General features: G+C 37.9%; 1 long non-coding RNA gene across 1 annotated transcript; it reads right to left on the reverse strand.

The window, feature by feature from the left end:
• Positions 1 to 7,680: 7,680 nt before the first annotated feature.
• LOC127848847 (uncharacterized) lies at positions 7,681 to 11,641 on the reverse strand. Its single transcript, XR_008034787.1, has 5 exons — positions 11,507 to 11,641; positions 10,893 to 10,985; positions 10,157 to 10,245; positions 8,724 to 8,873; positions 7,681 to 8,450 (listed from the first exon to the last, which is right to left on the reverse strand). It is a non-coding gene; the product is annotated as an uncharacterized LOC127848847 (long non-coding RNA).
• Positions 11,642 to 12,509: the final 868 nt, after the last annotated feature.

Genomic DNA, 12,509 nt, shown 5'->3' on the forward strand with positions numbered 1-12,509 from the left:
CTGTATGCGCTAAATGTACACTTATCGGCTACAATAGTTTCGCACGCACTTAGCCTAATACCTTAATCTAAGTTTAGAGATATTTAAATAGACTTTACATGTACGATTCCGTGAAATTTAGTGACATTAACAAAAAAAAGCAGCACACATTTTGAACGTACCATCTGAAGTACACATAATGCTGAATAATTAAATAAGTACCTAATTGATGCCTGATTTATGGGATGTTGTCAGTGATATCACAAGATGAATACATGAAGAGGCAGAACATCTCAATCTACGCAGATAGCGTTACTGATATTTCTTTGAGTTTTCTTTGTTTCGATTTTGGAAAAAAATATAGAAAGGTGACAAAAGAACGAGACAGCACAAAATTCACAAAGCCAACTCACAATAAATAAAACTCGAATCATCTACTCGGAAACTGCAAGCAGACATAATGTACACTTCTACTGGCAGTATCGGGGACGTTGCTTTCAACTTCATCTTCTTTAGAAACAAAGATGTCTATTAATAATTCTTTGAGAAAAATGTTCTCTTAAGGCAATATTCTAGAGAACTGCTTAATACGTTGAGCTGATGTTGGTAAGTGTGTTTTATTCACCGAGGATGATAAAATCAACGTGCATTCGAATATTAACCATGCTAATCATTTAAGAATTAAGTTTCTCTCTTGCTAGTTCAGCTGATCATTTTATATATATGTTTATTTCTACACAAACAATATATTTTTTTAATTAAATACTCATTTATAATTATATCAGCACATCTTTTTATAACATTATATAGTTTTGCAAGCGTTTTAATGCTAATAGTGTCTTGTTAATTGATAAATGTCGGGAAAACTAAGGTATGTATATTTAAAAGGAAAAATGAATGAACAGGATTATCACCTTATATCATTATTTGGCAGAATCAAATAAGATAAAAACAGTAAATTGTTGTTGTTTTTACTTCATGGTAGCACCAATTATTACGTATGGCTGCGAAGTCTTGGGGACTAACGATATGTCCGAGGTTGGTTACGGTTATAAGGAAATTGAGGCAATATGCAGAAGGCGTAAGTCAGTCAAACTTGCTCAAGGATAAGGTCATACTTGAAGGTTAATAGTTCAGCCTTCATTGTATGAGTATCAGCTTATGAATACGGTGGTAAACAATGTCGTTTATCATAAATTTGATATGCAAATTCGCTTGATCTTTCTTCCGCTTTAATAGGGCAATGTACATTTTTTTCAGTCAACTTTTATAATAACTTTGAAACAATGTCAGCACAATACTCCAAAACCAAGTCAAGTTATTAAGTGAAAACAGGGTTTTTTCTGAGTGCTTTCTTACTGTTATAGCGACCTAGATTTTACTTGCCCCAAATGCAATCTCCTAAAGTCTTTGACATGTATTTATTTACTTTTAGCAACCGTTTTCTTGACCCGACTGGCCCAAAATACAATCCAACACCAGAACCGCATTCAAGATGCACACAAGCTACTTACAAAAGTTCTTAAAAAACTTCTTAATCCATTTTAGCAAAACGACTTTGACCAAACTGACCCCAAACAAAAGTATTTAGATTTAATTGAATACCTGCAGTTAGAGACAGTTATATGGATATATTATTCGTTTACTCTCACAAATGTTCTTCTTACAAAAGAGCGTATTTCTGCTACATTCAGGCTACAGTTATCGAACTTGGTCAGTGATCAGAAACACTGATATGGAAATGCTGCACGTTTACCTTTACCTCTTTTCCAAGTAAAAAACCGGGCATTATTCTACTACATTGCATACCATAGTTATGGCTATCGGTCAGTTACCACACACGCTGACCCCGAACTTATGTATACACTTAAGTTATAAGTTAAAACCTGTAGTAGGAACATTGAGATGCAGATGATGTACGTTAACCTTAACCAATTTATAAGCACAAAAGGGCGTACGTTTGCTAAATTGCTTGTCAGAGTTATGGTGCTTCTTCACTGATCGCACGCAACTACCCCGAACACATATGTACAGTTTCAATTGAATACCTGTTGTACGTTTACCTTATCCTGTATTCTAAGTGCAAAAAGGGTATAATACTGCTAAATTGCTTGTCAGAAATATAGAACATGGACAGTGACCCCACACAATGAACCCTAACACATGTATGAAGTTTTAATGGAAAACCTGTAGTAGATACATTATGCTGATGCTCACCTAAACCAATTTTCAAAATGAAACAAGGGATGTACTACTGTAAATTGCATATCAGAGTTATGTAACTTGGTAAGTTAATGACCCGGAACGTAAATGTGCAATTTTGATTGAATAACTCTTGTACAAACTGTGATATAGAGAGATTAAACGTTAACTTAAACCAATTTCCCAAGTCCAAAAAAGGTATACTTAAGCTAAATAGAATGTCAGAACTTTGGAACTTTGTCTGTAATCTCACGCAATGACCCCGAACAGATGTGTGCAATTATGACATTTATTGAAAATTGTAAATTGTATATATAAGGCATCACAAATACATTTCTATAAATATAAAAACGAGGCTTATATTATGGATTCATAGAAAGATAATTAATGCAAAACATTCTATTTCGACATATCTTATTATGCGTACATAAATTTGCTTTCGTAAATATTACAAACGTTATAAAACAATTTATGTTACGTCGGATTTAAAAGGAACATTTACAATTAAGCTAAGACCTTTATCATATGAATACGATTTTAAACAACGGCCTATATTATTCATCTGAAAAAAAAATCACTCGACAACATTTAGTATCAGTATGTGAAACAAAAACTGTCCCAAGACAACAAACTCGACCTTCCGCTTTGCTAGAGAAATGTACTTTTTCTGCCAGCCACTTTATCAAATGACTATGAGAACAAAGTTTAGCAGAATATTCCAAAGCAGTCCATTTATTAAGTGAAATTTGTTATATATTTGTAGTAATAGTGACCTTTACCCCAAATGATATCGCCTAAAAGTTGAATAAAAATCGTTCTTTTTTTAGCCATAGTGATCTTGATCCGACTGGCCCCAAATACAAATAACAGTAGAACTGCATAGAGCTACATACACATACAACTTCATTAAACTCATTAAATGTATCTCAGTCAGAAGTTAGAGAGATATAAACATCCTCTGAGACAATTAAAAGTAACAGAAATATTAATTAACAAACATAGAGTTTGAATTCTGGCAATGGTCTTTCACAGAGGAGCTGTCTGGTCACGGAAATATCTTTAAAATCCAGAGCATGTACAAGATACAGAATGAATAAAAGCGCTGAAGGCACTTCAGCTGTTCGCCCTTTGAACATTTGTTTTATTATTTACAGCCACAGGACATTAAGTTCGACTTTTTAACGTAGGCCAATCGACCGGCCACGAAAACTGCAAACACCCATGTAGTTTACCTTTAATTGTCTACAATGGTGAGATTTAAAAAAAAAACATCAAAGAGGAAAATGCCATTGATTAACAATCTCTCATAATTGTATACAGTATTCACACAAACTCTATTTATGATTACAAAGATGAAAAAGTCAACGTATATCTAAGTTAGCGCCAAAGAAAAGTCAGTGAGTATAACAAAGAATGAATTACAACATAATTATTACAATAAATGTATCGGTATCAACGACCATTGTATTAAATTCTCAATCAAACTGCATTAAAAATATTTAATATTTTTCGCCTGAAATTAAATGCTTCATTTAACGTATTTTCATTTAATTGTTTATTCATTTTCATGTACTAACATTAACGTGTAGCTCCTCTACTCTCCCACCCATCACAAATATTTTTATGACCGTACCATCTACTGCAATGTTTAAGTTGTAAATCAACATATGTTTTCTATAGTTTAAATGGGTCAATACTTTCTCATTGTGTGCATTAATTTCGATTTACATTTTTCATCATAAAATACAACAAACTGAAATGCACGTCTATATTTAATTATAGCACCTGGTCTGTTGCATCACGCACGCTTTTCATGCGCGGAAGATGACAGACGATAGTAACAATGTCGCACTCTTATAAAAACACGGGATTTTTTAGATGCGTACGAAGGGACTTGACTCAGCAAATAACAATACATGACTATAGGAAATCGAAATATACATGTACTGACATTAAATTGCAACCACGTAGATTCTTTATTTTAAAGGTTGTACGTAGATTCTTCAAAGGTTGTTGTTTTCAAAACTTACTCGCCAAAAGGATTCAATTGCTCACCATTTGCTTTAAGCTATTCATAAGTAACTTCAGTTAAAACGTGTGAGGATGATGCCCGACAATATCTTAAATGTGCTGTGTTAATTACCTTTTTATATTACGTAAATGGTAAAACTGCAATTATTTGTTAAACAATCTCCTGTAAACGCTGATTTTAATGACCGTCAATCTATAATAATAGTCGCCAGATAACCCCGCCCTCATAAGCATTCTCGGAACCGATTGGACGGCGAAAATTATAGTTTTGCGACCAGAAAATAACCTGAGAACATCACAACAACGAACACCACCGACAACAGCAGCACAATCATCATAACCGTCACCAAACAAACTCCACCACGACCAACACAACCATCACCACCATCATCACGACTACCATCCCCACCACCATTACCACCAACATCATCATCACCATCATCACCGCCACCATCACAAGGACCATCACCACCAATGCCACAACCAACATAACCCATATCACCACAAACATCACAAATACCACCACCACCATCACCTTCAACACCATCACCACCACCATCTCCACAACACCATTATCACCACCTTCAACACCAACACCACCATCACCACCACCACGACTTCTATCACCTTCCCCACCACCATCAACACCACCCAAACATCACCAACATCATCATCACCACCTCCACAGCCACCATCACGACCACTATCACCACCACCGCTCCCATCAAAACGACCACAATTGGCACCACCACCATAACCACCATCTACGTCACCAATACCATCACCACCACCAAAACCGCCACCATCACCACCACCATCACTACAGCAACCACCATAACAATCACCATCATCACCACAAAAACAACCACCACCACCACTACCATCAAAACGACCACAATCATCACCAAGATCACCACGACCATCACCACCACCATCACCGCCACCATCACTATTACGATAACCATCATCAACATCACTATAACTAACACCACCATCATCAGCATCACAATCATCACAACCGTCACCAAATCATCAACATCACAATCACCACCACCGTCACCAATTAATCACCAGCACGACCACGACCACCACCATCAACACAAATATCACCATCATCATCGCCACTACAATCACCACCATCATATTCACCATCATCACCACCACCACCACCATCACAATGACCATCTCAACCAATACCACCACCACCATCACCAATACCACCATCACCATAACCATCATCACAACCATCAACAAACTCACTATCATCACCACCATCACCACCACTATTACCATCACCATCATCACCGCCACTATCACCACCACCATCAACAGCATAATCTCCATCAATCACAATCACCAACAACACCATCACAACCATCACTCTCATAACCATCCCCACCAACATCCCCACCAACACCGCCACCCCAACCATTTCCATCACCATTACCATCCACACCACCATCACCATCACAATTAACACCAACACCACCATAACAACCATCATTTATATCACCATCATCGTCGTCATCGCCCACAACACCACCATCACCACTCCAACCACCATCACCACCATCACAACCACCATCACCCCAAAAACTTCCATCACCATCAGCACCATCACCACCACCATCACCACTACCACCATCACAATCACCACCTATATCTCCATCAACACCACCATCACCACCACCAATTCCACCACAATCACCATTACCATCACCACCAGAGCCACACCAACAATCAGCAACAACATGACCGATTGCCTCCATCATCACCAGCATAACCATTTCTACCACCACCATCACCACCACCATCACAAGCACAACCACCACCAACATTACCTTCATCACTACCACTATCACCTCTCACCACTTCCATCACCATCACCACCATCACCACCACCATCGCCCCCTTCAACACCATCACCACCATTACCATCAATATCACGACTACAATCCCTTTAACAATCTCTACCATCATCAACACCATCATCATCACCACCATCATCATCATCTTCCCCATTATCATCACCATCACCACCACCACCACCACCATGACATTCACCACCGCCATCACCTTCACCACCAACAGCACCACCTCCATCACAATCACTACCAACACCACCACCGTCATCACAAACACCATCATAACCATCACCACTATCGCCTTCACCATCACCACCATCCTCACGAACATCACCACTACCACCATCAACACCATCACCAACACCACCACCATTACCACCACCGTAACCACTATCACAACTAACGTCACAACCATCACCACCACCGTCACAACTATTACCTTTACCATCACCACCACCACCACCACAAACACCATCAACAACAGCATCGCCACCACTATAACATTCACCACCATCATCACCGCCATCATCACCATCGCCAACACCATCATCACAACCATCACCACCACCACAATAACCACAATCACCAGCACTATCACCATTTCCACAACCACCATCACCATCATCATCATCTTGCAAATCATTATTATTTTCCTTGTTTATCTCATAGTCATTTGATAAAGTGGCTGGCAAAATGTATTTCTCATAAATAGCAATTATACATGGACAAATCAGGCATATGCATTTTACGGGTTTTTTACACATAAATATAAACAAGAAATATCTTTTAAACTAGAAATGGCGCGGCAGAGGCCGAACCGTATCACCACGCCGCATGTTTGACCCAGGGGCGCCCCAGGGTTGTTAATTGGGCCATGCATAATTGAGATTGACCGTATTGTCAAATTGTCATTATAGAAGTTCAGTATCAGTTAGAAGTGAGTCGGTGTAGAAAGGAAGAAATTATAGTAAAATGCAATTTTGGGTGGGTGTGGTCTACGCGGTATGTGGGCGGGGCGCCCCAGGGTTGGTAATGGGGCCATGCATAGTTGAGATTGACCGTAGTGTCATAAGAGAGGTTCAGTATCAATTTGAAGTAAATCGGTATAGAAATGAATAAGTTAATGTAAAATAACCTAAAAAAAATAGTGAAAATCTCTGACCCGGCCCCACCCCAACCCCCAAAACTTTTGACTCAGGGGTCAGATCAAATTTCCAAATAGTTCAGGGTCGCACATATGCTCATAGCTACCATGTGTGTAAGTTTCAAGGTTCTAGTGCTAATAGTGTAGGAGGAGATAGTGGCCAGGACGGACGGACGGACGGACAGACGGACAACCGGACAGACGGCGGAGATAACCACAATGTCCCCGAGCTTTTCAAAAAGCGTGGGGATAAAGATATACGGCGTTGATGTTGTAATGTTTGCGACCAGTGAAAGGAGATGGAATGAAGCAACCATATATTTTAATGAAGGTAGTGAGTGATAATAAGATAATATATTTTACTGTATTAACAAATAAGAAATGAAGAACAAGAGGTGAAATTGTATGTTTTATTGTCAATAAGTATTGTAATGACTAGGTTTTTATAATTGAACGAGTAATACATTAAATTCAATAGGAAAAGAAAACAAATTCGCCACTGAAGTACTATGAACACAATGTTGGAATGAAATAAAAGATAATGTGTTATAATGTGTAAAGATGTTAATAGAATGTAAACATAAAAGACTCAATATTGCAAGCATCATAGTGATATGAATATTTTGCAGAAACACAGAACTTTATATAAAAAATGAACAAAACTAAGTACAAAGAAACAAATTAACACTAATAAACGCACTAATATTGATTAGAATAAATCAAAGACAGACATATTTTTAGCACCTATATATTTCCTAAGTTTCGGGGGCTACCGCCCCGAAACCCCCGCTTTGTCAATAGTGGTAAACAACTGCGTACCCGTAAAGCGCAATCTAGCCTGTTTTTGCAGTGTTTAGTGTGACCGCTACGGCATATAAACAATAGCTACTTTTAATGTAATTTTACAATATATTCATATTTCAATTCAAATGATATGCATCCAATGTGTTTACGGTGATTTATGTATTATTAGCCAATGCACAATTCGGATTTATTCATTTGGGACCTATCATGAATGAAGGTCATCTAAGGTCAAAAGTGACGTTAAACAGCTACGCCGAAAAATATTATTCAGTCACTCCAATTTCTTTAATATGCAACGATGTTCAGCCTTCACGGAACGTCTAAATTGAGGAATCTTCATGGCATCCGTAAACGTTGCGCCATACTTCTTCAGCAGTGGAACCGGATCGTGTTTGTGTCCCATCTGACACGAACTGGAAACTGACCTAAAAATAAATTAAACGCTACTAAATTGAAAATCAACAATTAGCTCTTTTTCTCCTCCAGATCTTACCCCCCGCCGAATACACATTAAAAAGCAGATCAATGTATTTACACTGCATATAAATGCAAAAAAATAAGCATAAATCAAGTCGAATGGACAGTGTTGTCTGTCTGCATACCAACAGCAGAAATGCTTACCAACGGAAGTCAACAACAATCGCATAGTTGTATCACAATTATCTCTTTAAGCATACCTGTCTAACATCATTTTTTACCTTTAAAAATGATATCGCATATCTTTGTATTCACAGCAATGGCAGAGATGATGGTTTATACTTCAGTCTGGTATATGTGACATGCAGCTGTTGACCAGGGTGTATCGGAACCCATGTAGAGTTCCTGCCCTTATCTCAATGCAAGGACAGCTGTTGAACAAAAATATGTTTATACCACCACGACGTTTATTGGATACGGACAAAGAATACGTCGCCATTTTTTTTCGTCCAAATATATTGATTAAATTGTAAAGTGTTCCAAATTACCATTTGCTATATTTTAACCAAATTAGTTGCAGACAAATAACATAAACACGTATTAGCCAATATAGGTAAATTAGAATACGTCCATTTGTAACAAAAGGTCAGAGTTAGTTATACTGCAGCTCTGAAAAAAAGAGATGAGATGGTGTAAGACCTTGCTTACTGCCTTTGGTAAACAGTATTGCTGTTGGAAAACAGAACGAAAACGCTATCGATTAAACTTGATTTTCAGAGCTATTGCGTTTTAACAATGTTTACGCTGACTCGGACTCGCTTTCGCACCATCGACCCACGTCAGTGTGTTTACGCTTGCGGGCAAAAAAGTGTGTCCCTCGCTGTAAACTGAGGAGCATTGCCCGAGTTTGAGCTTCAACGATGTTAAAACGTCCTAGCTCTATAAATCAAGTCGAATGGAAAGAGTTGTATGTCTGCATACCAACAGCAGTAATGCTTACCAAAAGAAGTAAACAACAATCGCACATCACAATTATCACTTTAAGCATACCTGTCTAACGTCATCTTTGACATTTAAAAATGATATCACTTATCTTTTTATTCACAACTAGAAATGGCGCGGCAGAGGCCGAACCGTATCCCCACGCCGCATGTTTGACCCAGGGGGCGCCCCAGGGTTGGTAATGGGGCCCTGCATAGTTGAGATTGACCGAATTGTCATAAGAGATGTTCAGAATCAATTTGAAGTAAATCGGTGTAGAAATGAAGAAGTTGTGGTAAAAGGCAATTTGGGTGAGCGTGGTCTATGTGGGCGGGAATGCCCCAGGGTTGGTAATGGGACCATGCACAGTTGAGATTGACCGTATTGTCATAAGAGATGTTCAGTATCAATTTGAAGTAAATCGGTGAAGAAATGAAGAAGTTAATGTAAAATAACATTTAAAAAAATGAGTGAAAATCTCTGACGCGGCCCCACCCCAACCCCCATAACTTTTGACCCAGGGGTCAGATCAAAATTCCAAATAGTGCAGGGTCGCACATATGCTCATAGCTTCCATGTGTGTAAGTTTCAAGGTTCTAGTGCTTATAGTGTAGGAGGAGATAGTAGCCAGGACAGACGGACAGACAGACACATAGACGGCGGTGATAACCACAATATCCACACGCTTTTCAAAAAGCGTGGGGATATCAATGGCAGAGATGACGGTCCATACTTCAGTATGGTATAGGTGACCTTAAGCGGTTGGTCATGGTTTCTCGGAGCCCATGTAGAGTTCCTTCCCTTATCCCAATGCACGGACAGCTGTTGAACAAACATATGTAAGAGATACCACCACGACATATATTGGATATACAGACAAAGAATACATCGCCAATATTTTGTGTCCAAATATATTGATTAAATTGTAAAGTGTCCCAAATGACCATGTGCTTTTTTTCCAAATTAGTTGCAGATAAATAGCGTAAACACGTATTAGCATATATAGATAAATAAGAATACGTCCATATGCAACAAAATGTCAGAGTTTACGTTATATTGCAGCACTGAAAAAAGAGACAAGATGATGCAAAACCTTACTTTCTGCCTTTGGTAAGTAAACAGCACTGTTGTTGGAAAACAGAACGAACCCGCTATCGATTAAACTTGATTTTCAGAGCTTAGGCGTTTTAACACTGTTAACGCTAATTCGGACTCGCTTTCGCACCATCGACCCACGTCAGTGTGTTTACGCTTGCGGGCAAAAATGTGTGTCCCTCGCTGTAAACTGAGGAGCCTTGCCCAAGTTTTAGCGCCAACAATGTTTAAACGACTTAGCTCTATAAATCAAGTCGAATAGACAGTGTTATCTGTCTGCATGCTTACCAAAGGAAGTCAACAACAATCGCACATCACAATTATCTCTTTAAGCAAAACTGTCTTACGTCATCTTTGAGCTTTAAAAATGATACCTCTTATCTTTTTATTAACAGCAATGGCAGAGATGAGGATCCACAATTCAGACGGGTATATGTGACCTTCAGCGGTTGGCCATGGTGTATCAGCTGTTCAACAAAAATATGTTAAGAGATACCACCCACGACGTATATTGGATTCAGACAAAGAATTTGTCCCCGATATTTTTTGTCCAAATCTATTGATTTAAGTTTGAAAATGTTCCAACTTACAATGTGCTGTATTTATTCCAAATTAGTTGCAGCGTGAAAACTTTCCATTTACGATAATTGACAGTGTTGACAGTTCAAAACGATCCGTTAAAGTACACATACACATTTAGGCGCACGTGTGAATTGTTTAATACCTATATTTTTCATGGGGAATATAAAACACATATAAATTTGTTTTTAGGTTATGCTCCTTTTCATTAATATCAGCATGTTTTTTTAATACTTCGAGCGGTAAAAATAGTCACCTAAAACAATTTTGTTTTAATAAGTTTTACATCTCTATTATGAATTATTTTTAATTAACTAAACACGGACACAAAACGTATCTTTCTCACAAGCACCGTCTCAATTGCAAAGCACACACCGATACAGCATGCGAAACACAACTTCATATTTACCTAATCAGGTGAACTACACATCAATCCGATTCAATTTCCCGACAACCAATCGTCTAAACAATCAAGTTTCACACCTTACCATATCACCTGAACACATCTCAGAAAGGTGCAATACGCCATTAGAACAATTCAACAGATGAAGTGGTGGTACATATTTAACCCTTTAAATTTGATATTTCTGGGAAACGTTCTTTTGTTCTCAACAGATAGCAGCGATCTTTTGTATTTACGGGTGCTAACAACGGAATAGAAGAAGCTTGTTTATATTCACAGTTCTCAATTTATGAAACGTTTAACATGAGTTAACCAATTACTACAGGTATACTATAGACAACCTCAAAAAATGCTTTATAATCGCTAAAATCGAATATTAAAAAAAAACAAACTAAATATAACAAGAAATATCTTTTAATTAAAAAGGTAGTCGGCGTAAATGCTGACTTTGAAATAAAGTTTGCAATTTACGTATCTAAATAAATTTATTGAAACCAAAAGTTTAACTATTGTTGTTTTTTTCACTTGTAAGTCGCATATTCACCGCATGAAAAGTGTGTTACAATTGTCAAACCACCCATTAGTGTAAGTAGATAAAAAATATACAACGGGAGTGCACATCATATGTGTCCTCGCATGCCTTATAAAGAGTATATTTCTTCACTATCGAAATATATGGTATGTTAATATTTGATTTAAACGCAGTTTTCTTTCGATACATTTAAATCACACTTTCATAGCCGCGTCATGCGGAAATGGGTTTTATGCGTTTCGGCCAGCGTATATTAAACCCAACATGTGCATTTGCAAAGTCTGGTCAGAGCCTATGCTGTTCGCTATAAAATCACTCAATGTGTTATGGTCTCCTTATGTATATCCAGACCAGACTTAGAGATGCGCAGGCTTAGCGGGCTATATATATATGATGGGCGCATATGGATAAGACCTATTTTCGCATTACAAATCCAATTGCGAATTGTACAATTGTAAAATGGCACATTTTAGCACA

This window comes from Dreissena polymorpha, chromosome 10 (assembly GCF_020536995.1).
Source record: "Dreissena polymorpha isolate Duluth1 chromosome 10, UMN_Dpol_1.0, whole genome shotgun sequence".
Classification (NCBI taxonomy): domain Eukaryota; kingdom Metazoa; phylum Mollusca; class Bivalvia; order Myida; family Dreissenidae; genus Dreissena; species Dreissena polymorpha.